Consider the following 12,148-nt stretch of genomic DNA (forward strand, 5'->3'; position numbering starts at 1 on the left):
ACAACACAATCTCTTTTAGTCATGTTAGCCGCTTGCTCTACCATTAATAACCAGTTATTATTTGTTCCTGATACTCCTGTAATAACCTGGAACTAGTCACCTGTGGTTGTTTCCTAACAATTTTCACTCTCTTCGTTGTAGACTTAGGGGAGAGAGTCGTTTCAGTTTTTACTTCACAAAACAAAAGGTCAAAATTTGGGTCTGACCCTGAAACCCAAACCCACAGGAGAAAACCCCAACATTTTCCTCCTGATGCAACAAAGTCGGAAGGAAATAGAGAGTTATGCGTGAGGTTAATTGTTACCTGGATTGCATTATCAGCTTTATGGAACTTAAACAACTTCTTTTGATGACTAGCATAAGCAGTGGTGCCCCACTCTGGTGTCCAATTGTTTCCTTGATCAGCTACCATCATGGACCATGAGGTGTCTCTTCTGTCATTAGTTAAGTACCATTTATAACTTCTATAATCCTACCCTTTCCTTCCTTGTTTGGTCAAGCTAATGAGTGGGATCAGCACCACAGCTGTGGTATTAGATTTCACACACACTTGAATACCATAAGTATAAGAAGTTTGTTTAGTACACATAGTTCGGTTATCTTGCCTTCCTTGATTTAGCGCTACTTGTTTCATATGACTTATAGCAGGTGTTATTACATTCTTATTTATCTTGACTGGTTCCCAGAAGTACCAGAAAAATAAGAAAATCAATATGAGGAGAAATATAAATGCCCAGCAACGGAATGCATTGCTAATCCATCTAAGAGTAATTTTGGCTGAAATTTTGACTCCTCTAAGTGGTTCCAGTGTCTTTATTTGCTTCACTGACTTTTGGGTCTCTCCAGCCTCTGTCTGGGTCCACCCTCTTATCAGTCTGTAAATCACTTCCCCTGGCGGAGCTTTCAACCGAAATGACCTTTTTACAATGTATAAGGTGAATCCAGGTTGCTCTCTCAGCTATTTTTACTGCTATGGGAGTGGTTAATAATACCTAATATGGGTCCTCCCACTTAGGTGAATACCAATGTCTCTTCTTTACATTCCTTATTAACACCCAGTCTCCTGGTTCCACTAGTTGGTTTTCCTGCTGGGAAATAGAACATTCCTCATTAGTTTGATTTTGTTTCTGTTGCTTTTCTAACATACTCCTCATATAATCAGCTAGGTTGGCTTCTTCATCTAACTCCCACTTATTTTTTAACTGTGGTAATCTGTATGGTCTTCCAAATAACGTTTCATAGGGTGTTAGCCCTGAGGTGTTTGTAATGTTTAGTTGAAAATAGTTCTATCCATTTAGAAAATACATCTATAATGACTAAACAGAACTTTTTCCCTTCACTGTGGTTTAACTCAATAAAATCCATATGAATTATTTGAAAGGGGTATCTTGGTTTTGGAAATTGTCCCCTTCGTGGTCTTAAATTCCCTTGTGGATTATGTCTTGCACATCCTAACATGTTTTACAAAACTTTTTTGAATAAGAATTAAATCCATATGTTATATAATATTTATGTATCTGTCCTACCATTCCTCCCTGTTGAGATATGTGAAACACAATGGCTCAATATTGCTGCTCATTTATATAGGTTCTTTGGTATAACAGGTTTATTATTTGGTCAAATATAGATTTAATCTTTTAATGCAGCTCCATGTTTTTTTTTTCTTTTTTTTCCACATTTCTATCTCCTGTGGTGGGCTTTGTTGTTGCATTTCTTTTAACACTGTATCTTTTGTCACCAATGCATATCCTGTTTGTTTCTTTCCTCTCTCATCTTTTCTGGAGAAACCATTCACATAAACTATTTCGTGATCCTGCAAATCACTTCTAGTTTTTGCTTCTTTTTCTGCTAATTCTTGACATCATGTTGAATTCCATCTTCAGGTGTGGGTAACAATGTTGCTTAGTTTAAAGTGGTGCACCTTTCTATAGTTAAGTGTAGTTGTGACAGTAAAGTTGACATGCAGGACAAATGTCTAGCAGGTGATAGAAAGGTCATATTCGTCTGCAGTAATAATGCTGAAACTGCATGGGGAACTCTTAAAGTTAAAGGGTGAAATAACACTATTGTAGCACTGACTTCAACTGCCATTGAGGCTGCAATTACAGCTCTCACACAACATGGTTGCGCACACGCAACACTGTCTAGTTTTGAAGAGAAATAGGCTATTGGTTTCATTTTATCTCCATGTTGTTGAACCAGAACTGAAGTCATAAAATGTCCTTTGCAATCTACCATCTGAACAAACGGTTTACTATAGTCTGGTAATGCTAAAGCAGTACTGGAAACTAGAACTTGTTTTATGTTGGTAAATGCTTCTTCAGCTTCTACACTCCATTTCAGTTCAGACGTCATTTTCAGCTCTTCCTCATACATTAGTTTGTTTAATGGAGCTACTATTTTTGCATAATTTGGCACCCAGTTTCTACAATAATTAGTTAGTCCAAGGAAGGACATCATTTGCTTTTTTGTTACCGGTTTTGGAACTTGTAATATTGCAGTCTTTCTTTCTTCTACTATTGTGCGTCCCCCTGCACTAAGATTGTGGCCTAGGTATTTGACCTCATTTTTGCACAACTGTAATTTCTTTTTACTGACTTTGTGTCCCTCTTCTGCTAAATGTTTTAATAATGCTATTGTGTCATTTTTACAGGTCTCCTCATCAGGAGAGGCTAATAGCACATCAACATATAGTAAAACCTGACTACCTCCTGGAGGGTTAAACTTGGCCATACTTGCACTCATTACCTGAGAGTATATAGTTGGACTTTCACAGTAGCCTTGAGGTAGTCTGGTATAAGTAGATCTTTGTCCCTCAAAGGTGAATGCAAACCAGAACTGACTATCTTTATCTACAGGTACAGGAAAAAATGCATTGCTTATATCAACTACAGTAAATATTCTAGCATCTGGTCTTAGGGAATTTAATAATGTATAAGGATCAGGAACACACGGTGCTCTCTGAACAACTGCATTATTAACTGCCTGTAAGTCTTGTACCATGCGCCATCCTGTTGATGGAGCTTGTTTTTTAACTGGAAAAAATGGAGGTGTTACATGGTGAGTCTTCGCATTTTATTATCAGCCCTGCAGTTATTAAATCCTTTATTACTGGTTTTATTCCTTCACGTGCATCATGTTTCAAAGGGTATTATTTTACACTGGGCCTGTATTCTGTTTTTACCCTGATTTTGACAGGTAACGCTCCTTTTACTAAGCCTACATCAGTAGATTATTTTGACCATAACTTATCAGGGACTTCACTCAAGAACTGTTCCTCCTGTTCAGTAAGGAATATTTCTCATTGTTGCTTTGTATGCAAATGTATCCCTTCCTGCACTGTCACTGTCCAGAATAATGGTTTCCTAGTTAATCCTGTGGATGCACTGATTTCTGTATTCATTGTTGTTGCAAACCAGTCTGTGGCATCCTTTCCCCTCTGCACTATTCTTCCCATGTCCTGCCACTTGAGTTCTTTATCCTTGAATAAAGATATGTGTGGAGGTGACCACATTTTGCAGAGCTTCCTAGTGTCTTCCACTAACACTACTTCAGCAACTGACGTACTGTTCCCATCTGCATAAACATAAGTTACCATGACTTTGGTAGGGGTTACTTTAGTTAATGCTTCTTCATAAGTTTTATCTGGTCCAGGAGTATTTTTATACCACATGGTAATATGTAGTTCATCTGGTGTCATCTGATCTTGTAGACGAGTAATGACATTTCTTCCTTCTGTTAATAAAACTGTCCCTATGTCTACGGGTGGCTTATTCGGAACATCCAGTGAGTAGTGGTAATAAGGTGGTCCCACTCCTTTTAACACGAAATAATCTCCTTGGCTGAGTTCTGCTTTTCTCTTTACTACAATATGTCCTTCTGAGGTCGGAATTAATGCTAACCCCAGATGTAGTAATCCATCTCGTCCCAATAGATTCACCGGACACTCAGGGAACATTAGAATAGATAGCTGGCATGACTGTCCATTGGGGTCTCTTATCCAAACTGGTTCAGACTCACAGACTTGTATCAATTTCCCACTAGCTGACCTTACTGTTATTTGCTGATCACTAAGTCTGGAATTTGGGATTGTTTCTGTACAGGTGGTCCTGCATGCTCTGGTATCACAAAGAAAAGTAATTGATTTTCCATTCAATAGTAAGGTAACTTCAGGTTTAATGCTATCTAGGGAGAGAAGGTCCTGGAAATTTAGGAGGACATCCTGCCCCTGTGTTTTTGTTTTTTTTGTTTTTATCGGTGTCTGAGGTACTAGGAACAATTTCACTTGTTTTCTGTCCTAGTCATGCTGAATCATTATTTCTCCTCTCAGGACAGTCTCCACAACACCAGCACCCTGAGGTGTATTGTCTATAGTTTCCTCTGCCTACTCCTCCTCCCTGACCCCTGCGATTTTGTCCTCTGCCTCTAAATCCTCCTCTTCCTCTGTTGTTTTGATAATAAATCTGTTCTTCTTCTTCTTGCTGAAAAAAGGTGCTGGCTATCTTTTTCTGTTTTTTTTTTTTTATCCTTCATTACTTTTTCTGCATGGAGGGCATGATTAACATAGTCTTCTAGATTTGCTGTGGGGAACCCTATAAAATGTCTCCTTACGCAGGTATTAATTGCATCCCTGGAACCAGCATGTAGTGCATTTTTAAACTGCTGTCGATAAGCCTCTTGTTTGTTTTCATTTTCTTGTACACCACTATGTATTTTAAACACTTTTGTCAGTCTAATCCTATATTCTTCAAAAGGTTCTTCCTCTTTTTGTTTCACTCTGGCTATTTCTGCATAGTCAGCTCTGTGTCTGTATCTAACTGTAAGCCTATCGATTAATCACCTCACTCTGTTTGTTAGTTCCTGGTCATTATGTGCAAGTACTGCGTTATTGTGTATAGGGTTCCAATTTCCCCTAACGTGATGCCAGTCAGTTCCTGTGACTGTCATCCATACTTGTTGAACTTCCTCACCATTCAAATGATAAGATCTCCTAAGACTCCAAATCTTCTCCACACTGAATGGGATCCTCTCTGGGGGAGGTTACTCCCTCCACAGCCTTTTTAACATCCTCCATTGTCCATGTTCTATATACCAAAATGGCAGGAGGTTGATAATTTCCAACGTTTGGATTGGCCACCTGTATCATGGGATATGTTTCTGCTAGACTAGGGTTTTCATCATGAGATAATTTAGGAGCTGTGGGGACTACACTTGGGGAGTGAGTTAAAGTTGGAGAAAAAGTTCTCCCATACTGTCTAGACCATCTTAGGGAGATCTTATTTGATCTAGTCTGTGGTGGAGTGGGGTTTTCAGGTGGTGGATCTTGTAGGGGCAAACCTGGATAAATAGATGAGGTTACAGCTGTTGCATGTGCCCGTGGTTGCTCATCTATCTGTGCTTCCTGCTCTTGTGCTCCTTGTGGTTGTATAGCTGCATTTCCTGGTTGTCTCCGTCGAGCCATAACACACCCAGTCTCATTATCTTCTGCTCTATGAAACATAACATAATTGTTTCCTACAATTTTCCTCTTCCTTTTCTTTCTCTTCCTCCTTACGCTTTTTTACTCCTTCCTCTCTCCTTTTAGCTACTTTTAACCAATAATCTACATCCTCATAACCTTCTTTTTCCATTTTTCTTGGGTCACGTTTTGTTCTTTTAATTATTGCATCCTGTAGATTGACAGATTTTTGAGAGTTTAATCGACCATCATAATTATATGTGGTTATCCATTTTTCTAAATATTTTAATTTACTCGGATCTTGTGCTTCTATGAGTTTCCAATCTTTGCTTGGTAATGCATTTTTTAGTTTTTTTTTTCTTTTAATTTGGTCCAGTATCTCAATACCTAGGGTATTCTACATGCTGGATTATTCTGCTCAGTAGGGTGACAGGAAAAATTTCCTTTTGTGGTAATTCTCACTTCAACTCTTTCGAGTGGAGAATTCTTGCCTTTGTATCCACAAAGGTTAGTCACTTACAATCCTACTGCTTTGGTATGAGGCAAACTTAGTGGTTTAAATCCTCCACTCATTTCTCACATGCACACATTTTTAAACGCGGAATATTCATACCTGTTAGGGCCTAGGACTCACAGGGTTTTATTTCATGCAATGACCCCCAGTCATTCGTCACACTTTTTAATCCAAACTCCATTCACCACTTTGTCTTCTCCTCTCTCTCAGAGTTCCGTCAGCCGTCTGACCGCAGCGGGCGGGCCGAGATCCAGTCCCGGAAAGGGTCTGTGAGTCTCCCTGATGAAGACTGCCGTGCGCACGGTCTTTACTGGAGTCCACCAACCCGCTGGAATCCTCAGGCGTAATTGGAATCCGGCTCTCGAAGGACCAAATTAATGTCAGGTTTAAATAACCTAAAATACTTATGACATCACAAAAAGAAGAGAAAGACAAAGAATTAGTTACTTTACTCACCGCGAGGAGAACGGACAGGGATGTGCTTTCAGTTACAAATCTCCTACCGCTCAGAAAACCATCTGTCCGTACCTCTCTTTTTATTATCTTTGGGGGTTCCCTATTTACAATGAATGTCGTTCTCTAAGGATGGGAAAAACAGCTGCATCGTATACAGGTCATAAACACCATTATCTTGTAACAACACACTTCCACAGTCTCCATCATCTTAAGATCAGTGTGTCTTCTGTTCAGCACAATCAGCCACCCTCATCTGTGACTGCTTCCTTCCCAGCTCCACCTTTGATCCTTGCCTGCAGACACACTCATCACATCCTTACTCACACAGACATCATGAAAGGTTATAAAGATCAAATAGTCAAGTTAAAGAAAAGGAAAATATATATATATATATATATAAGATAAATCTATATTAAATTATTCCAACAATGAATGAAGCATGGAAGATTGTGGGATGACCGGAGTAGAAGAAGACGTCGGAGCCTGGGGAGCGGGAAGATCGGTTTGAGAGACGAGATCAGAGGAGAACCACTGCAGAAGCCGGGCTGGGTGATGCTGCGGCGGGAGCCGGGGTGAAGGATTGGAGGATAGGAGGATTGGAGAAGTTCTTAAGGCGCTTTTCACATGCCCGGAGCTGAGGGGAAAAAGGGCCATCAAGGCAGGAGGCCAGTCCAATGCTCCTACAAGCGCAGGAGGAAGGTGGGCGGAATTCATCACAAAACACTGCGGGGAACCACCGAGTCGCCAGAAACTAGTCGGACATGTCACAGCTGATCGTCGAAGCTCAGCAGAAGAGCGGTGTCTTCCATGCAGATGGTCTTTAAAAGTGATGCCCTGGGAGATAATTGGCCAAGGAGGAGTGCCGGCCTGTCGTTGATTGGAGCAGCCAGAGAGGAGTGATTGGACGAGACGGGTGGCGAGTCTTCCATATTGAATTTTCGTTTAAACTCCATTTCACCAAGAGAAAAGTATAAATAGGGCAACATGAATAGTGCAAGTATCCTTAGCAGCTGGGTGAGTTGTAACAGAGTCCACAGTGACTAGTGTATGTATGGGAGGAGGGATTATTGGGAATTTATCAGTGTTATGATGTGTGGGATGAAGCTATTGTGGAATCTGGTTGTTGCAGCTGCTGTACCTTTTGCCTAAAGGCAACAGGGAGAACAGACCATGATGGGGTTGGGTGGGATCTTTTGTAAAGGTCCGAGTCCTGGTCAGACAAGATAAATGCGATTGGTCATGATCTAAGAACTTCTAAAAAATCGTGTATGCTCTGAGTAAGGTCAAATTGAATAATTGTATAGATCTTTGGTCTATAAAGATTAAAAGACCTCCCAAAAGGTCTCACAATTAGGTAAAAATGATCATCCATCAATTTCATAATTTCTTGTCTAAATCCTTTTTTCTTAAACAAGTCAACAATTCTTTTATACTAACTTCCTTTATTGATGATACCACATATTGTTTATGTCCATCAGTTGTTTCCTGCATTAGGATGAAAATGTGGTTAAGCAGTTTAGGTGAGAGGTTGATTTAGTAAAATAATTACTTATAAAAGTGAAAGGCATTACTTTTGTTTAAGTCAACCTGTTAATAACCACACAGAAAACTCTCTTATTCTTAGTGACCTTATCTTAAAGTATGTCAGGTGCAATAAAACATGTTTTTTTAGATCTACAACCAAAGATGTACTTACAACTAAATCTTACCCACTTTTTGCAACTTGAACTGAATAAAAACACAAATGTTGTCCTACGTCCAGTCTGAACTTGTGCGATCCCTTAGAAAGCCAAAGGATGCCATTAAGAAAGGGAAAAAGTTTGCAGAAGTTTTTTAACTTTTAGGATTAAATATCTATAATCTAATATAAACTTTTAACATATCAACTGAAAATGATCAAAAGAGTTCTTCTCTTTAAATATAGAAGTGTGTTAATTTAAGAGAAATATAGACCTACATTTGGAATTTTTTGTCAAGACAAGAGTTCAGCAGAGACAATGTCTTATCTCCATTGCTTTTTTCACACACTAACTAAAGAGCAACTTTTTAAAACAGTTCACATTCTTTCTTACTAATTTATTTTGGGAAACCCATATTTCTAGTTTTTTTTACAGAGATTTATTGTCCAGTCTTTTCTCATTCCAAAGAGTCACAAAAGTCTTTCCTTAGATAAAAGCAGTCCTTAGTAGGATAGTACTACAGATCTAACAGTTTACCAGATAAATAAAGTCATCCAAGGTAAGGAATAAGGTGGGTTTTAACAACAGACGTATCAGTTTACCATGTAGATAAGGTAGACAATATAATAAACATTTTTTAAAGCAGCTTCCTCTGCAATTTTTTTAAATTTCATTGCTCTTTTAAGAAATGTTCCAAGACCTGCTACTTTATTAATTCTGTTAGATCTGCTCTTTAGTCACCTACATTATCGTTTATATTTTTAACATTACAAGGTAGTTATCTACAAATGTTTGGGTAACACACGTCACCTCAGGTAACCTTACAAACTTTATTTTAATAAGATATACATTATTTAAATTACTTGGATTATCCTTTTATGCTCAGTTTCTAAAATCTCCACCTCTGGAAAAACTTTCCCCAATCTGTAACCCAGCGTTTTAACTGGTCGAGGGCTTTCAGTTTCTCTCCCTGCGAGCTCGGTGAGTCCAAGAGATGGACGAGCAGATCGCTCAGGACTGTAACCTTTCCTTAGCTCCCGCCTGGCTAGAGCTAGGGAGAATGGTGGCGCAGTTCCTCCGGACAGGCAAACTTCGAGCGCTGTATTAAATGTTGGAAATAAGACCTTGGCTGCCATCAGCCCGGAAAGCTCGATGGAAGCCGCTGATGCAGGAGGCTCGCTGTCTGATGTTTGTGAGGAAGGCCCGCTGGCTGCAGGTGACGAGGAAGGCTCGATGTCTGCTGGTGGTGAGGAAGGCTCGCTGGCTGCGGGTGGCGAGGAGGGTTTGCAGCAGTGATGGTGGCAACGTGAGGAGGTGGAGGTGGCTGAGGCTGTCGGAGGCAAACTGGAGCAAATCCAACCCGCTATGAAGTGTGGAGATATTGACGTCGATTGGCGTCCTTCAGCTTCCTCCATTTCCTGGAGCAACATAGGCGAAAGTAATATTTCCACCTCCTCTCCATACCTTTTCCTTAAAGCCTCCTCCTGCTGTCGCACCCACTTCTTTAGCTCTTTAGCTTTGTCCGCTTGGTCCTTGTACTGGCTGGTTCTTTCTGTCAGAGTGTGTGGTTGTAGTGGACCAAAATGCAGATAAGGGCTGGGCAGCAGCATGTTCGGAGAAGGCTTCATTTTTAATTAAAGGCTTTTTCCATGCTTTAAAAGAATAGCTTTCAAACTTACATGAGTTTTTCCATGAGGAAACATAGCACCAACAGAACTTTGAACAGGGTTAGTGAAACGGGGTAGAACGGAAGGAACCAGTGACCAATAATGAGTAACACTGAGCTTTTAAACTGAGGGAAGTGAATGTGGAACAAAGGAATGAGAGGCAAGGCAATCAGAAGGAATTAGAGACAGGTGTGGACAGGGTATACAGGGAGGCTGAGGAACAGGTGAACTGATTACATACCAAACCATGGGAGAAGGGACTAGATAACAAACTCAGAGAAACAGATCTAAGAAAACTTTGACAACCTAGAAAATAAGAACTGACAAACTAACCTGAAGACAAAGAGAAAGACCAATCTGAAAAGTAAACAAACCCAACAAATACTGACTGAACCAACTGTGAGGGAAGCAGTGAAAGCGATGACCTAGAATAAATGCAAACCAAACCGTAAACAATAAGTGGAACGAAGTATAACGGAAAACAATAACTGAAAGCTAACCTGTCAGAAGGAACTGAAACAATAGAGACTAACACAGGGAACTAAACTAGGGATAAGGCTGGGATGGACTACAAATATAAAGGGAAACAAACACTGAGTTAATAATAACTGAAAGCGAACTAGCGATAAGGGGAGGAACAGGGAAAAGAAACTAACTAGAAGAATGCAGCAAGAACAAATAACCTAACAGTAAACAAGCACAAGAACACTAAGCGAGAAACTAAACTAGAAAACCCAAAGGAAGCAAAGAGAACTGTAATAATAATAATCAGAGGAGAAAACCATTCTAAGTAATAAATAAATGAGAAAGCAACCACTAAGGGATCTATGGGCGAGGGGAGAAAGACCTACTAAAACTAGGAGGCTGGAGAGAGAACAAAACTATCAGGAAACAAAAGGAATAAGTAAACATAACTACTAAACCCAAAGGAATAGAAACACCTAACTGAAAAGTACACAAAAACAAAACAAAGTCCACAATGGCAGATCCTGACACTTTGGAGTATCTTATAGGTATTTTATGTGAAATATGAACACAAAGCAGCACATAATTGTGTAGTGGAAGTTTTTTATTCTTTAAACTTAGAATGTCTCTAAAAAGCAGAGGTGATGACCAGACACCACGAGACACTTATTCTGTTTATCTCAGTGTCCTACGAATATAAAAACATATACTGGAGGAATCCTATATGCTGTTTTTTGTTTAGCCCATAAACACATCAACAATGTCTTTGGGGTGTTTTTGTTTGTTTGTTTACTAAAAAATCAGTGAAAAGTTGAGAACATTGGCATAGATTTACTGTTCCATTTAAAATGAATTTTTCTTTTAAGGAAATCTGCAGCACATTTTAGTTGCATGTTTGTTAGATTTTGGTTACACAAGTAAGCTTGGACGTGCTATTCTCCTTAGAAATAAACTCATCAATGGCAGGTCAGACCAGACGGGTGTTTTTATTAAAACTTTTTTTTATTTACTTTTGACACATTTTCTAGCAAGGTATTCAAAACACATTTTTACACGAATCTGGCCCAGGAGACTTAGCACCAGAATCGTTTTCACTACCTCGTCCAGATCTTCCTGAAGCATAGTGCAACGGACCTCGGCTCCAGCCTCGGGACGGTGATGAGAACTTGGTGGGGGATAATCACTTTAACTGGAGAAGTGTGGTATCCCTCTTCATCTTTGCCATTGTATAGCCAGACACCTGCAGAAGCAAAAGGGCGAGAAGCTGGGACTGGATTCTTGTCTGCAGCAGGAGCTGCAACATGAGCCTGTAAACTGCGGGGCGCTGGTAGATACCATTGCTGATTATGTGGAGAAGCACAAAAGCACTACAGGCTACAGGAAATAATGGATGGGTAATGTAATGAAATGATTTCAGACAAATCATTACAAAAACAGTATCTAAAAAAATAAGAACCATCTACATTTGGAAACCACCTGGTTTGCTTCTGTTTATTTTCTTCTGTAGAGTAGCACAAGATTTTCTTTTTACTTTATTGATTCTTTATTTCCAATATTAGACCAACAAGAGGAAGGTCAAAACTGATGCGACAAAAGGTATCCTTAGGATTTAATGTTTCAGTAGTTAGAAAACAAGTGTCAACCATGACAGCCCTACAACATCCAGAGACTTGAGGTACTCAGGGCGGATCTCATCCACCCCCGAAGCCTTGCCACCGCGGAGCTTTTTAACCACCTCGGTGACTTCAGCCTGGGTGATGAAAGAGTCCAACCCCGAGTCCCCAGCCTCTGTTTCCACCACGGAACAACATTGCGTGGCGGTCGGGGACAGTGCCTCTGGACTGGCGGACTGGGGTGGTGGTCCCCCTTCATAAGAAGGGGGACCGAAGGGTGTGTTTCAACTACAGGG

The sequence above is a fragment of the Girardinichthys multiradiatus genome, chromosome 5 (genome assembly GCF_021462225.1).
Source record: "Girardinichthys multiradiatus isolate DD_20200921_A chromosome 5, DD_fGirMul_XY1, whole genome shotgun sequence".
NCBI classification, from domain to species: Eukaryota; Metazoa; Chordata; class Actinopteri; order Cyprinodontiformes; family Goodeidae; genus Girardinichthys; species Girardinichthys multiradiatus.